At 38.7% G+C, this 17,077-nt stretch overlaps 1 long non-coding RNA gene across 1 annotated transcript; it reads right to left on the bottom strand.

Annotated features, from left to right (window-relative positions):
- Positions 1-7,101: 7,101 nt before the first annotated feature.
- Positions 7,102-13,058, bottom strand: LOC134478604 (uncharacterized). Its single transcript, XR_010051356.1, has 3 exons — positions 12,897-13,058; positions 10,158-10,341; positions 7,102-8,289 (listed from the first exon to the last, which is right to left on the bottom strand). It is a non-coding gene; the product is annotated as an uncharacterized LOC134478604 (long non-coding RNA).
- Between the last annotated feature and the right edge of the window lie 4,019 nt (positions 13,059-17,077).

Genomic DNA, 17,077 nt, shown 5'->3' with positions numbered 1-17,077 from the left:
GACTGCCTTTGCTTCTATATTTACTTGTGATGGTCACCAGGAGAGCTGATAGGGAAAGGGAGAAAGAAAGGGAGAAAATTGGTAGAGAAAAAGTAGTCTTTATAAAATAGCCCTAAGATAAGTTATTCTGTTACCTTTGGATTCTTTGGATTTCTTTTGTTATCACTCCATGGTGGCATGTGTATGTGTATATATATATATATATATATATATATATATATATATATATTTTTTTTTTTTTTTTTTTTTTTTTTTTTTTTTTTGCTTCTGTGTGTCACTCATCTTCTCCTGGTGGACCAGATGGGGGAAACTGGGTGAGGTTCATTTCTTCTCAGATGTCCCTACCACTCTATATTAGTTGGCTTCTTGGCAAAGCCTACAATTACACTACTGACATCTCCAGCAGAAATCTGCCTGGGTGGAGACAGGATTTACAAATCACAGTTTATGCAGGCCTGCCACTGTAGTACCCCGGGAAACTGAGGCAGGAAGATCTAAAATTTAGGCCCACTCTAAGTAACTCAGAGAGAATTTTATCTCAAAATACAAATTATAAAAGGCTGGAAATGCAGCTTAAGGTAAAGGCCTGGGGTTCCATTCCAGGTACCCCTCCCACACCCACACCCTCACCCACCAACTCATACACACACACACACACACACACACACACACACACACACTGACAGCAAACATTTTCAAATGAATGACTGTTTTCAGCAATAAGGGGCTAGATAAGTGTTAAATTTATGAAGATATGGTGTGTAAAAATTAAATTGGCATTTTATTCATAGTTCAAAATGTCGACTCAGACACAAACATTGCAGTTGCTATATATTTACATTTATTCTTCATTACATTTTCTTAGCATGGTACTTTTTTTAGAAGTCCTGAGTTTCTTTCACTATACTTTCTTTGTGTCATAAACATCTTTCTTCTTTATTTTACTTCATGTTCTCTTTATTCCAACCAACTGTAGTGATTTTTATTACTCTTGATTCCGTACACACTCTCCATCTTAATTTTCTTTCTGCCTTGAAATCTGTCTTCACATTTTCCACAACCACGTCTTTCTTTTCACCCAAGTGTCAGCCAATACATTTTATATGTTCACAGAATCCTTTCCTGGCCTCTCTGCCAAAAATAGATCTATTTTTAGTAGCTATATATCACAGAGGAACCCATGCTGGGCTTTGTATTTCTTCACTATTGTTCTTTTTAGATATATTAAAAAAAACCTTCAGACAAAAATTAGGTTATTTACTGTCATATACCCTGTAGTTATCATATTTCTGTGTATGCTAGGTACTGCATAAATACTTTGTCAAAAAATAAGTGAATTTTAGTGGTCCTTTAAAGGAATAATTACACAATTTCTTAAAGGAATTACTCCAGAGAGAGAAAGAGAGACAGAGACAGAGAGAAGAGGTGTGTAGTTATCTCCCAGGTTCCAGAAGACATTGACTCCATCACTTTTCCCACATGTGTCCCTCTCTTACATAATCTGGAATAGTATTTGCGTATAACCTACCTTCTATACTTAAAATTATCTCCAGATTACAATAAAAATATTGTGTGAAAGGTTGTTATACTTTTTAAAAAGTAATATGAACAAGGAAAAATTCCATGCATGCTCAGTACAAATGCACATATTCAATCAATTCAATCAACCATACATGTAGCAGAACCATACATATGGCAAGAATATGGTACGTATTTAGCCACATGGATACAAATTAAATGGAAAACTTGTACCATGGCTCATGGAAAATTCTAGAATACTCTGTTATAAGCAAAGTTCTGTTGCCCTGCTGTAACTCTTCTACAATTATTAACATGCACAAAAGACAACCACATGTGACTAGGCCCCTGACAGATTTATGAAATCACCTGAGCCCTGGTTCATATAATATTAGAAACAAGTAGTCTGTCTTCTCATGTGTCCACTTTGTGTTGTTAATTAGATTGCTCAGGAAATTCAAAAACAGTCGGCACACCCTTGGAAGTACATATTTAATTAAAACTACAGAAGGGATATTAACATCAACAACAGAAGATTATCAGTTCAACATAATGACAGCTATATTCTCTAAAACTGATTTAGATTTTTAATTTATGTAAATAAAATTCTGACATTATTACAGGCACTAATCGTTGTACTTATTTCCCAAAATGCCTTGAGAACTGTTAAAACAATTTAAGCTTTGGTCAATATTTCTATCCTACTACATGTAGGTAAGGTATAGAAACTAACAGATGTTTTCTGAAAAGAAGTTGATAAGCTCAGAGTTATGGTTTAGGTCTTTAAAGTCTCCAGAGGCCCATATGCCGAAAGCTTGGTCCACATTCTGTGGCACTGTTAGGCCCTGACAGAACTCAGGCAGCGAGGCCGAGGAGGCAGAAGTTGGACCAGTGCTCTTCAAGGGCATTGGAGCACCAGCCCCCTCCCTATTCCAGGCACCAGTACGGGGGTAGGCCTCCTCTACAGTGTATTCCTGCAGTGATGCACTATCTTGTCACATTCAAAGCAACCAAGCCAAGTGACCACTGAGTGAAAATTCAGAAACTGTGAGCCAAAATAAATTTTTCTTTCTTAATTTTCTTTATCCTAGGTATTTTGTCACAGCAACAGAAAGCTGAGTAATACAAGCTTTAAAGAATATTGTGTATATGTTCCATTCCTTTATGAGGAATATAATCATTATATTCTGCAAACATATACTAAGAAAATAAACTTTGTAAAGAAATTAAAAATGGATCCTGATTTATCATTTTGATTATTATATTAGCCCTTTGGAGATGATTTTGCAATTATTTTACCCTATCATATTTTCCCTTATGCATTTTAAATCCATAGTCCCATTGAGGTCTGAGAAGTATTCAATCACAGTGGTTTGCACAAATCTCATGCTGTCTCTTCCCGTGGTAGCATCTTTAGTTTTATTTCAATTTTCTTGCCCACATCTGAGCACTGTCTACACAAAAAATATATGGACCATCAAATTACTAGTAATGGTTTAATTCAGATTCAAATACTTACTGCTTCTTAAATATGCCCTGACCCTTTCTCCCATACCACTTATTTATTAAAAAAAAATACTTATTGCTCATTCACTAAGAGCAGAATCAAGCAGAGTAAATACTAGACATAGCTCGGAAATATATCCTGCTATTCAGGGAAAACTGGGTCAATCAAACATTGTATTTTTCATACAGTACAAAAGGAATCACATCCATTTTCTTTTGTAAAGATATATTTTGTAAAAACTGTGTGGTTGGGGCTGGGGATTTAGCTCAGCGGCATAAGCACCTGCCTTGCAAGCAGGCGGTCGTGAGTTCGATCCCGGGTACCGATAAAAATGAAAAAGACAAAAAAAAAAAAAAAAAAAAAAAAAAAAAAAAAAACTGTGTGGTTGAAATACATTGTTTATCCTTAATTAACTTTCTTCTCCTATAAGATAAGATGAATTAAATAAATATGTTTTAATTACAGTAAATTCAAATCCTATTCAAACAAAATATATATATTGAATGATTTCAGTCCACTCATGGGACAAAAAACAAACATCTTGAAATTTATCATGTTGAATCTTATAGTTTAAATTTTATTATAATGTGTATGGAGATCAAATACAGTAGAGGCATTTGAATTTCTAGTCTAGTGAATGCCATCTAAAATCTTCAGCTTAACTGTTTCTCATTAAGAGTTTAATTTATTTTCCTGTCTTAATTAAGAATTTCCTCCAATGAAATATTTTCCCCAATACATTAGTTCACAATGCTAGCATTATGAAATGGAAAATTGAAAACCCAAATACTGATGATTCTCTTTACATTAGCTTTCAGTAGCCGAAGTATAAACTGCACTTATAAATCACATTGTTCCACTTAAAATCAGCTTCATCGAAAGATACACTGGCATGAGGAGGTCCAAAAATTATAAATGTTGAGTATTAGAAAATGTGCATAACTCATACTCAGCCTACGGTGCAACACCACAGTACAGCTTCTAACCGGGATCTCCTACCCAGCCCTCCTCCACCCTGCTCTCTCTGCTCTCCTGGGCCTCCCAGAACCACACTTCCACTGCCAACCCCTTTGAAACCAGCATTTTCAGACTGAATGTGTGAAGAAGAACACGTGGATCTTGTCTTTCTGTGCCTGGCTTATTTTATTTAATGACTTCTGTTTCCATCCACGTTATTACAAATGACAGAATTTCATTCTTTTTTATGGCGGAGTAGTATCACATTGTGTGGTCATATCACACTTTCTTAATCTACTCATCACTTGATGGACACTTAGTTTGCCTTAATAGCTTGGCTGTCATAAATAGTGCTGCGATGTTCTTGGCCCCAAAGATGCCTTCTTGACCTGCAAATCCCATTTCCTGTGGATGTACATGCAGGAGTGAGGTCACTGTATCATGTAGCTGCTCTATTTTAAAAATTTTTAGAGACCTCCATACTGTTTACTAAGATGACTATACTAATTTGCCTTCTGCCCTCTCCCCCACAAAAAAGAGATTCCCTTTCCTTCTGAGTCTTAACAGCCTTTTCTTTTTCTTTTTTATGTAAATATATATTTTCTGGAATGAGATATGTTGTCATAATTTTACTAGAATAACTTAAAAACAAGAGTTTGAATGTTTTTAACCATAACAAAATATGTCTGAAGAAAAATCTTTCACCTGTTTTAAATATTATACAGTATATACCTGAGGCAAAAACATCCCACAGTACCCTAGTAACATGTAAAAGTTTTTATTTTTTGTGTAAAGTTAAAAATAGACTTAATTTAAAATTTTATCAAGGCACAGCTCTTTGCCCACATAAATAATGAAGTGTCAGGAAAACATTATGACTCAGTGAATCAATCAGCAGAGTAGAATCTCCAGGGTTTATTTCTAATTTTTAATCTCACTTTATTAGTAAGATGACCTTGAGCAGTCAAGTAATATCAGTTAACTCCCCAACTTTCATTGTTGTAATGCACTGAAAAATGAAAAAGTTTACCACCAGATTGTATAAACAGTGAGGTGTGAAAGCTAAACCAACTCTAAAACTACATGCACAATAAAGCAACCATAATATCTTCATTAGTAACAGAAAAACTCACTTTTTGTCACCTCAAAAACAGTGAAGGGCAATTTTTCTACTAATGTAATTTTATTATAAGTATTATTTTATTCAACAACATTGGCCTAATTTTTATTGAGTCAAGCTATTTTAAAATATTTGCATATAAATTCTATACTAATTAAACTATACTATGTAACAGAGGGAAAATTTGAATAACAGTATGATGTAATGGAGAAATGCTAGTATTTGAAGAGATACAAGTTTGTTTCAAGCCTATTTATGTTTTTAATAACTGATTATGGGTAGCTGTTTTTAAAGGTGTGAAACACAAAATAACCTGCTTTTTGTGTATATTATAGTTGAGAGATTCCAGTGACAAAATATCTTTAAGTGGAAATCCACTAGTGAAATTTATATTACCATTGTCACCCCATACCATTGTCATGAGCAGTAAATGTAAATAGGTCCAGTTAGGTCACACCAAAGATTCAGTCTAATCTGAGGATCCCTTGTATCATGGTCAATAAGTGAAATACATCTATGAAGTTACCACATTCATAATGGAAAAAGACATTTCAAAAGTGGATTTATGAAGATGGCAAAAGAGATAGGAGATAAACAGTTTTTGTTTAGAGATTATCACGTATAGATAGTGACTTAAACTTATTTGTTGTTCATTCTAAGAGCTGCTGTATTTGTGTGTGACTCAGAGGGGATACAATTTCTGTTTGGCTAACTTATTTAAAATTATTTCACTTGATAACCTTAGAAACATAAAATTTGTACATAATCAGGAGGTGCTATGTGGTGTGCTGATACAGATATGTACTGGGTAGGATTAAAGCAGGGTTAGTATGTTATGTCTGTCTCCTCAATCACCCATCTTCCTTCCTTCAAGGTGAGCACAGTTTATGATCTTTTCATCTAGCTTATTACTATCTAGGTGACTATGTAATCACTGTCCCGGTTGTGAAGTAGGACACCCAGTCTTTTGACTCCTAACTGAAACTTACTACTCAGTCTCTCCCCACTAGAAGGTCACCCGTGTTAGAATGCACACGAGTGAGATCATTTGGTCTTTGGCCTTCCTGTGCCGGTTTTATTTCACTTAACATATTGATCTCCAGTTGCATCCATGTTGTTATAAATGATAGGAGGTAATTCACACTATGGCTGATTAATATCCTAATATATATATGTGTGTGTGTATAAAATATTTTCTGCATCCACCCTCAGTTGTTAGGAATGAGACACCTTACATCTGTACTGCCAAGTAGATTCCAAGACCATCAGAAGAGCTGCAGGGGTTCAGATGCCTATATCTTCTGACCACAGACATGTTGGTACTGTATCATAGATAATGTACTCTAGCATGTTATATCCACTAGCAGATCTAAAATCTACAAAAGAAAGAAGTCTATGCAGTTTCTCGGTCGTAGGCAGCATGTCAGAGATTTTCCACATGGCAGATGGTCAATGTTTCTCTTAACGAATTAGTGTATGAGTTGCCAAAGCCAGCCATTCAGAGTGTTTCAGGAGACATTTTAGGGGCTCGTCAAAATGAATCTTTTTGTGTGTTTTCTGTGGTTTTAGTCATGAAAATTTAAGCACCAATTTGAGAGAAACACAAAGATTTAAGTTATAAATCTTGCCTTGAAATTGACTTGCACAAAAATATGCTCTATGTGAACCAAACATTAATTGCCATGCTTAAGGTGGGTTTAAAGGCAATAAATAGAAATAATCAAATGTTATTAAAAAGGTATTTTACAAGAGAAAACATTATTTAAAGTGCAGATAACAATCGAGTTTTGTTCCTGCACCTAGATCATTAATTGGATTGCTCTCTAAATGAGGAATAGAATATAGCATATATATTACAATATTAAGATCAAGGAAAGGGTCAAAGTAAACTTTGAAACTTGATGACTTGGATTTTATTTGCATAACCATTAAATGCAGTACTGTAATGCATAACATAGCTTAAAAGTACAGACTTTACTGTATAATACAATCAGTGGAAATTATAGTGCTATATAACCAAGGTATACTGTACACAGAAAAGGATATTGAGGCTCTGTAAACAGGATATACAGAACTGTTAGGAAAAAAAAAAAACTAGTTGTAAGTCCAAACGAGCAGTGTGCTTTGGTTATACATTCAATCAGTCATTTACCAGGTAGATGATTAAAAAAGGAATATTTGTAAACAATGGGAGAACAAGTTTTTAACATCTAATATGCATCTATATTAGTTTTGATACCATTTTTATTCTCATAAACAATACAAAGATAAAGTGCAGAAGACTGATATAGCAGAATTCAATTTTCTATATTCAAATAAGAGAGGAAGGGAAGGAAAAAGAGAGGGATGGGGAGGGAGGGAGGAGGAAGGAAAGGAATCAGAGGGAAGAGAGGGGAAGGAAGAAAGGAGAGATAAGAGACAGACAATAATAAACAGGTAGATACAGAGACCATTTCCCAAAATCATAGTAACATACCCTAATTTTAACTTTCCATCAGGAACAAAACATCTCTCCCTCCAAAAGGTAATTTTCAAACTTGGCTCATCTGCATATTAATGGAGAGGATTTCAGTTTTACCGATGTCTATTACAGACTGAGTATGACCATTGCAACTCCCTGCTATTTCAGAAATAGTCATTAAAATTTAGTATTTCTGTCTGTTGGATGCATAGTCTGAATATTTTAATACACAGGACAAGTAACTCTGCAAGAGAAAATGCTTAAAATGTTGTATTAATTAATGCCCAAGGGAAGCCATGGAAAAGGATAAAAATTGTGGTTGTCACATACTAATTTTAAACACTGTTTACCAGATTTATATACATGTTCTGCTCCAGCCTCCCACTCAGTACTTTGATGTTGGCAGAGCAGAGCAGATCCTTGGATTCTAGAATTCACTGTGAGGAATAAGATATTTTTAAAAATACGGAGCACTTGAATTTTAACACCGCTGAGTTCTCAGGCACAGAGACAACCCTCAGTTATGAACAGGTACTCAGACACAAGCAGGTGTGAAGGGACCCACAGGCTTTACCTGGAGTGTCACCCTTGCATATTCTTGCAAGCTGGGAAGCTATATAGTTAATAGCATATTCCCCATGATGGCTTCATCAGAATCTGGGAGTCAAATGCAACATAAAGTCATGGTTCATAAACTTATTTTTCTTTATTACTGAAGGTGGATTTCTAGAAAGAAAAAAACAGAGTGAAAAATTACGAGATGAATTCTTTTTCTTTCAATCTTCTATACACTAGAAAAAATATGTCTCTTTATTCAGGGAAAGTTCTTTAAAAAGCAACTCACTAACCCGAATTCAAATTATTTCTGTCTTTGCTCCAAGCATGTCATGTGTTCACTTATGATGTGACTCACGAGGCACAATCAAGCTTACGGGAAGTAAATGTGTTGATTATTGTTTTTTCCCCAAGTCTCCCAGCGAGTCCACAATTACAGATGCAAACTGTCGTTTCTTATTTTCATACACAAGATAAAGAATTTTCTGATATGATCCTTGCCTGTTGATTTGTACTCTATAAATATCTCCAGATCTCCTCAAAATGGTGTCCAATTAAGAATAAGGTGAGGAGAGGGACTCAACAAAACAAAACAACAGGATTGCACACTACAAGAATCCATAAGCTTCTTGCATTCCTGGAACCTGGAGAACCTGACCTTATTTGAAGAGAGACATTGCACTTGTATCTTGTGCAAATTAGGTCATCCTGAGTTTCAGCAGCCCTGACCCAGTAGGAGTGGCTTCCTAATTAAAAAAAGAGAAGAGGCACTGAGCCAGGATGAGGCCACCAGAGACAAAAGCTGGAACTGCAAGGACAGGCTCCACAGGAGGATGGAGCTCCATTGGCTCCCTGGAAACTTTCAAGAGGTGGGGGAGACTTGTCCCCTGGAGACATTTTAGCCCTGCCAATGTCTTGATTTCAAACTTCTAGCTTCTAGAACTGTGACACAACCAATCCCATTGTTTAAAGTTTCTTAGCATTTATAATAGTTTGTTGTGACACTGAGAGATCATCACACAGGTAACCAATCTTCTTGATGGCATTGCCTGTTCCGAGCCTCCTCTGGTCGCTATACCGCTTGTCACTACAGGGACTCAGGGTCTTTGCTTAGTTTGCATGCGTCTCCACTACAACTCATACAGAAAGTTCATTCCTATTGTGTGATCTAAAGTGTGGCTAGGTCCTCAGGAGTCCTGTCCCCCTGAATGAATCAGTACCTCACAAGGGGCTAGTGGGAGCTGGCATGGACTCCTTTTGCTCTCGCACTCTTCTGCCATGTGAGGACACCTGGACTGTGCCATCTATGAGAAACAAGTCATCACCAGATTTAAATGCTACTTGCTGTTTGATCTTGAACTTCTCAGCCTGCAGATCTGCTGGGGAACAACAAACTCTATTGGTTATTAATTAGCCTCTCTGCAGTGTTTTGTTATAGTAGCACCTGCAGACAAAAACAGTCTTCTTAGATTCCAGGTCTAAACCTTTTCTTATTGATGCTTAAATTTTAAGTATCTAGGATCTTGGTCCTTATCTTTCATCAAAGCTCTTGAAGACTTTCCATAGGTAATTTTAAAGTAAAATCTCAATTAATTTCTGATAACCATAAGAGTTGAGAGAGTGGTAATGTTATGGCTTACATGCCCCCCAAAAGAGGCTGGGTTCAAGCCTTGGTCCCCAGCACATGGCTGGTATTGGAAGGCTGTAGGGGCTGTGGGAAGAAGTTTAGTCATACGGGATGTGACCTTGAGAGGGTATTAGGACAACACTCTTTTCTCCCCTTTCTCTTGCTTCCCCAGGTGAACAGACTGCCACCACATATGCCCACCCTGTGTGCCACCTCACAGACTCTGAACAGCAGAGGTCTCTGGACTGAGACCTCCGAAATTGTGATCCTAAATAAACCTTCTTTTTCTCTCTTCATTTTCTCAGGCGTTTTTCACAGTGCTAAAAAGCTAGCACAAGTAAGAAGCTGAAGAGTTCTTTGAAACGAGGGGCTCAGGAGAAGAGCCACGCAGATTCCTCCCGGCCTGGCTTACCTCCTGCCAAGAGCTATAAAATGAGGGATTCAAACGTGAGGATCTCTCGGAACACACTGTTCTCATTCTTTGTTTTTCTTTCAGAACAGACAGAGAAGAGCAGAAAGAAGACCAGCTCCCATCCGATGAATTTCACAATGGCTAGCATCATGGGCTTTGTCAAATCATGGGCATCAAAATTGGACTGCATAACAAAGATTTGACAGTCAGTTATTAGGCTGAGGACAACCTGCTGTTCCTGCCTCTTTCATGGACTCAGACAAAGGAAAAGATGCATAAGGGTCACCTATTGTCCTCTGAAATAGCTTCTCAGGTGGCCTGGAATCCGGGCCCTTCCAGCATGTTTTCTGACAGCACAAGAACCCAGCCAAGCTGCCATCTGGAGTCCGCGACCTGGGACCACGACTGGAGTTTCCAGCCAGTGCCAAAGTCAGGGACAGTACAAATCTCACATTTAGAGGGATGGTGTTTTTCACACAAAAATCAAGACACAGTGTCTGACCAGCTCTGGGGTACACAGGGAAATGGAACATGTAAATTCAGGATTTTCCTTAAAAAATCTGACAGCCTAAAGCATTGTGATCCACTGAGAGCCACAGAGATTATAAAAGAAAAAGAAAATCCAGATTCCTTTGTCTTAAACAAAAAGACAGCTGGATAAAACAATCTTGCCCTGTATCAAGTATTTTAACTCAGAGCCCTAGTGCTGAACATCTCTTACGTTAACATATATCTTATGTCATGGTTAGCTTTTACTTCAATGTTTACATGTATCATGAGAATGAGAACATGTTTATTGTTGAGGAGTTTTTTTTGTGTTAATACCAGTAGCTTTTTTATTACACTGTTAACATTCAAGCCTGATTTATGATGACAATAGTGGTGACGGCAGATATTTTTAATAGTTGAGGACTTTGCATCATTAAGCAAGGTAAGGCCTGTGTCAGGACTTCCCATGTCTTAGCTTGCCTGGTTCGCCCAACAACCACGAGGTCTACAAGTTTAACTGCGCTTTGTAAGTGGGAAAATTTAAGCTCAGTCATATCACTAAAATACCATGGAGCAGGGTTTTAACCCAGTTCTATCTGAATATAAGAATATGCCAGTTGCCAAAATGGCAGATAAGAAATTAAGCTCACTAGAAGAGCCCTCAGCCCCGCACCCCAGCTTCTGCCCCTGACTGACAGTGTAAGCTCAGGTTGTAAGCACTCCTGATGTGAAACCCAAAACACCAGCCAGGCTCACTGTTTTCAATCCTCCTTGAGGAAAATTATCAGAAAACAAGTCAGTGCAAATGAAGAAAATGATGGAGTCAACAGTGACTGTGCCTTATATCTTTTATAATTTGGGGGAATACATTTCTCTAACTTATTTGGCCTTGAGACTATCTAAATGAGGGTAAAAGACCTTAGCATAAAACTTAAGGCATATTTCATACTGTTCAACCTTAGCTTTAGAAAGGGAAGGGATGAGACAGATTCAGAACACAGATGTTTTCATTTTTATGGGTCAGGATGTTGCTTTAGCATGGCCAACTTGTACAGAATAAAAACATTTTGCATTCAATTCAGGGACTATGGGTTGTGTATCCTACAGGTTTTTGTTTTATGAACAAGAAAGGGAATTGTGAAAAAGAATTAATCAGTTTTGTTTGTATTTTCCGTGAGCATCTCCTCCATTTCGTTCCTGTACTGTGTCCTACAACCATGTCACTGTATGAGCGATGACATGGGGCTGCTTTCTGACAAAGGACGGCTTGACTGATTAAAACACAGGCTGCTGCACTTTAAGATGTCGCGGTTACCATGGAAACAAGGATCTTGTTTAAGGAGAGCAGCCTGTTGTTATGGCGATGGGCACTTCAGCAGTGCTTTCCCTGGAAGGCCGGCAGGAGAGAGAAGGGCCGCCCACCTCAGCGGTGCAGAAGCAGACCTGGTGCTGTAGGAACACCTTGGAGACCATGCCCAGGGCACAGTAGGCACCGTTCTAGGTTCCTTAGGGAGAGCTCACGCCCCTTGTTCCCGCTCTGTGCTATTTTTAACTACTGTATAATGAATCCTAACAATGCAGAATTATGCTGGAAATGTAATTTACTGAAGGCAACAAATTCAAATTGCTGTTTCTATAGCAACCACATGTGATGTATTGTTAAGACTTACATAAAATACACTTGGGTGCTAGAAGAATCACAGTTGGTTGCTGATTTCTTAAGATGTCAGTGACTAAGAGTCAAAATTTGCAAAATGCTTGCTATATGTCCAGGAACTCTTTTAGAACTTTGGGTTACATTAACACACTGAAATACTAGTATTCCTCCTGCGTGGAGGCACTACTAAAATTTCCAGTTTACAGAAAATAAATCTAAACCACAAAGAGCTTAATAAATTTTTTCAGAGATGTACAGTGGGAAAAAAAAAAAAAAAAAAAACACCAGAGGAAGGAAGGAAAGCTGGGAAGTCTTTGATTTTATTTTCTATGCTAACATTTTTTCTAATTTTTTTAACACATTACTTTATTTATGTATTAAATCTTGAGCATAATATGTGAGCTAGGCTTCTTCGTCAGTCAGCTGGGAGGACAGACGGGAATAACATCTTCCTGATTTTGCCTCTCTTTCTTCCCTTCTGCCCCATCTGCACATATTCTCCCTCCATGACATCAACCTCCCTGCTTCCCACCATTTTTTATTTTTCTCTCAAATTATTTACATCACAATTTAAAATACTAAGTCACACTCACCTTCTGAAGTTTTCCCCCAAGCAAGCCTAAACTTCAGGAAGGAACTGACAACACCAAGTTGAATTTGATCAGAATGAATGAAACTGTAGTCTTTTCTCAGTGGTGGCCCCGTCATGGTGACTGCCAATGTTGGAGTCAGATAATTTTTAAGCAGCTGTAGCTCTTTGCTGTAAATATCGAAGCCACATCTGGAATGAAGAAAGTCAGATTCTTGAGGGATTGTTCCAAATACATTTGTAAGTATGAAATATATATGCAAATATGAAAATTGCAGCTAAAAGACTTACTATGATTGGACTCTAAATTAGAATTGCAAAACATTTCATTTCAGGGTCTTGTGCCTTTTCTCATCAAAAACATTCAGGTTTTCAAACTGAAACCATTATTCTTATAGTTTACATGTTGCACACCAATCAGGAATTGGAATCATGTGGGTCTCCTAGGTGATGATTACATAAGGATTTTAATAACACAGAGTGTTCATCCTAGTAGGTATTACTGAAAATAAAAATTAGTTAAGAAAAAGTTGTGTATCTGGCTTCCTTTGTTTCCATGTAGGCAGGTTTGATAAGTAAGCAGACTTACTAAAGCCTGGAGGCCAATTGCAGTCACTGTGATAAACTTCATTCTGAATTCACATAAGAGTGAATTCCTCCCTTTATGCCGGAAACAGAGCCAGACTGACCCCTCACCAGCCTGTGACATCACCCTGGAGACCCTAGCCTGCAAACTAAGACAGGTGAGGAGCAGACAGCAGAGAGCTAGAAATGGTACCCTTCGCATACTCATTTAAAAGCCTTAAGAGTTATTTTAAAATAATTAAGTGGATGTCACGATGTTCTTAGACAGAAAGGCACCGCCAACAGTAACTTGCCTAAGTGGGATGGGCTAGTCCCTTGACTGGGTTTTCCCAGGTCAGTGCCTTGGTCCACTTGCCAGAGCTCACGGCCCCAACAAGTTCGGGCTCGCCTGCCTCCTTCAGGGCCACCTCATTCCCTACCACAGCCAACTTGCACCGCAGCTATGAACTGTTCACTTAACTCATGTCCTGTATTTCCGTGTCCCCTGAATTCCAGCCTCACATTCATATCCCTTCAGATCCGATTACCAATAAGATGCATCCAAGGTAATCTTGGTGTTGCAAATTGTGTTTTCATAGAGAATAAAATTACTGGGAAGTTGGTAGCATGGACCTTAGAAAAAGGCAAAACAGGGAGTACAGACTGGAATCACTGCTGTGGGGTGTGTGTGTGTGTGTGTGTGTGTAAGGCTGTGGTGGGCAGAGCAATGCTCACTTATTCTCCCTACAGTGACTGCCTTCGGCATGATCTCTCAGCACACAAATTTAACACTTACAAATCAGTTTTCAAAATTCTATCTATTCTGACTGAACCCAAAATAGATAACTGAGGTCTGAGGAGAAAAAAGCCACCCAATTTGTACAGATTGTCAGTAGATGCAACTGAGAGATACAAACAGGTCTCACCAAAACTCTGTACACATTTCCTACAGAAAACTTACCTTCCCAAAGCACTATGCTATTTTTAGAAAATTCCTCTACTGTGGAAAGAATGTGTTTGCTAATCAGACTGATTGTTACTTTAATAACTATCTGCCTATTTTTCTTTATTTTCCTATCAAATAAACACACCCTATATAGCAGACTTATCATTACAGTAGATTCTAAGACTTATTTTTTCCTTGATTGATAATCTTTATCTCTTAAATTGCATTCTTTTATCTACATCAAAACTTATGGTGATTTTTCAATGACATTTCTGGAAGAAAGCCTTCGATTCAGCTTGGCTATGTTTGTTTCACCTCTTTGTCACTGTTGTTGGTGTTATTTTTGCTGTACGTGGGATTGATACTGAGGCCTTCATGCTGAGCTACATCCCCAGCCCTTTTTCATTTGGTTTATTTTGAAACCAAGTGTCCTAAGTTGCCCAGGTGGGCTCGAAATTTTAATCCCTCTGTTTTAGCTTCCCAGAGTGCCGGGGTTGGACCTGCGCCACAGTGCCTGGCTTTTCTCTGTGTCTGCCCTTTGGTTGTGTGCTCATTTGCTTTCCTATTTTGCTCTCTTCTTTTCATTTTACTTCTTTACAATCTTTCTTCCCTTCCCCTTCAATCTTCTCTCTCTCTCTGTTTTTCTCTCTGTCTCTTTTTCTCTCTCTCTCTCTCGATCTCTCTTTCTGTCTCTCTCTCTCCCCCCCATCCCTCTCTCAGTGGACATACATAGAATACCTTATGTATTATACACATGCAGCTTCCTCTCCTCATGAAGAATCCTTTCTGCTCTCTCTAATTTGTGGAACATATATGTGCATCAGTGTACCTAGGTAAACTGACTGAGCAATTTCTTACATTAAACATGTTCAAAGGACAGCGACTTCTAGACATCACGTGTAATAAATAGTCACACGTAGCCATCGCGCCATGGTCTTTACAGCCATCCCCTCAGTGGTCGTTCTGCAAACACGTGTTGAGGCTGATTATGAGAAAGGTGGGATAGGGAGGATTTGGGAGAGGAGATGTGACAAAGCCGGCTGTCCAGACGTGCACATCTTGGGGAGGAAGAGAGGCAACAGCTAGCAGACTGCGTGCTCAGAGGTATCCAGCCAGCTCCGGGGGAACCTGAGCATGAGTCGGTTTGCTCCTTCACAAAGAAAAGCAGACTTACAGATGAAGTTGTGCTGGTTAATCTGATGGCCAGCGTGACTGGGCTAAGAGGCTGCTGGAGAAGTGGCAGCGTTGAGAGGGAACAAACACGGCATCCCTAATGCAATGAGATCTTACAGGTGAAGGATAAGGGAAGTGAGTCTTGGAGCATCACCCCAGGGACTGTGCTGTGCCTGGCCCCTGGCCCCTGCCTTTCTGGATGCTTCCTCACTCTCACTCCTGGAAGCCAGGGCGTGAGCAGCTTCTCCTCCAGGCACCTCTGCCAAGATGCTTCTGTCTTGGAGCCAGTTGATCATGGACTGAAACTTCCAAAACCACGATCCAAAATATTCCTTTCCTTGGTCTGTATATGTCAGTTATTTGGTTGAAGTGACAAGAAAATTGACAAAGACAGAAGTTAAGGAAGTCACCCTTTTACAAAACAGAGGACAAGGGTTTTTCATGGAACAGGAAGTCTGTGTGCCAAGGTATAGAGGCAGGACTCAGCCAGGGACATCCGAGAGGCTGTTCTACTCAGGGTCCATGTGAGGGAAGGGCAAAAGACAATACAGAGGAGAGGCAGGAACTAAATTAGGAGGTAAAGTGTGTCCCGCTGGGCCGTAAAACAAGCCAGAACTGATGAGGTAAGACAGTATGACTTTTGAACTTTCTTCCTTGCTCAGAAGCTCCCTGTAGAAGGAATGAGCAATAGGATAGACAGATATAGCAGACTGGGTCTAAAGAGGGGCAGGGAGAGATAAATGGGTGAAAAATTGCTTTTAGGAGTAGGAGAAAATGAAATTCTACATTATTAGGAAAGATATCTGTTCCACTTCATAGTAAGAAAACTGATACAGAGGTTTGAGGCAGGAAGTAAATATTGCCAAAATCAAGGCCAAAGGGCCGCTGGGAGTCATATTTGATCATCTCTTCTCATAGCTTCATGGAAATAGAAGCAATAACAATGTACATTCATGCAGCGAATGGTCCAGAGTTTTAAATTCTCTCCTATCAGATGATTCACACTTTACCATCATCTACCATGACTTAGCGAAAACTAGTAAATACTTGATTTTGTACAGGAAAAGCTTCAGTATTTCATATGCTAATCAGCAGCAGGAGAGGGGAAGGCTTTGGTTTGCTTCTGGTGACCTCTCAGTACCTGTTGATAGCGAGGGTAAAAGTAATGAGAGATGACATTGTTTAGGATGATTGCCTGTTATAATCTCCTCTCTCCACCAGACAGACCGACAAACTTGGTAATGAGATCAGAGTGAGAACTGTGTCATGTGGTGGCCAAACTCCTTCGTTGAATTTTCTAGAGTGTCAGTCGGGAGTACATTTAGAGCCAGTAGTACCTAGGTGCAGAGTGAAATGAAGATGCCCTCCATCCCTGAGTTTCAGTTTTATTGGAAATAAGGACACAGCATGATTTCCACTGGCGAATTCCATCTTGTTGCAGTGGATTCAGAATTTGGACAGAGAGTGAGGTGATATCCCTTACTGAGCTCTTTGAGTTCTGT

The sequence above is a fragment of the Cavia porcellus genome, unplaced genomic scaffold, assembly GCF_034190915.1.
Source record: "Cavia porcellus strain 051 isolate PalLab524CR breed Dunkin Hartley unplaced genomic scaffold, mCavPor4.1 scaffold_14, whole genome shotgun sequence".
Lineage (NCBI taxonomy): Eukaryota > Metazoa > Chordata > Mammalia > Rodentia > Caviidae > Cavia > Cavia porcellus.
Note: the sequence above shows the minus strand (reverse complement) of the source record. Positions and strands in the feature narration are given on the sequence as shown.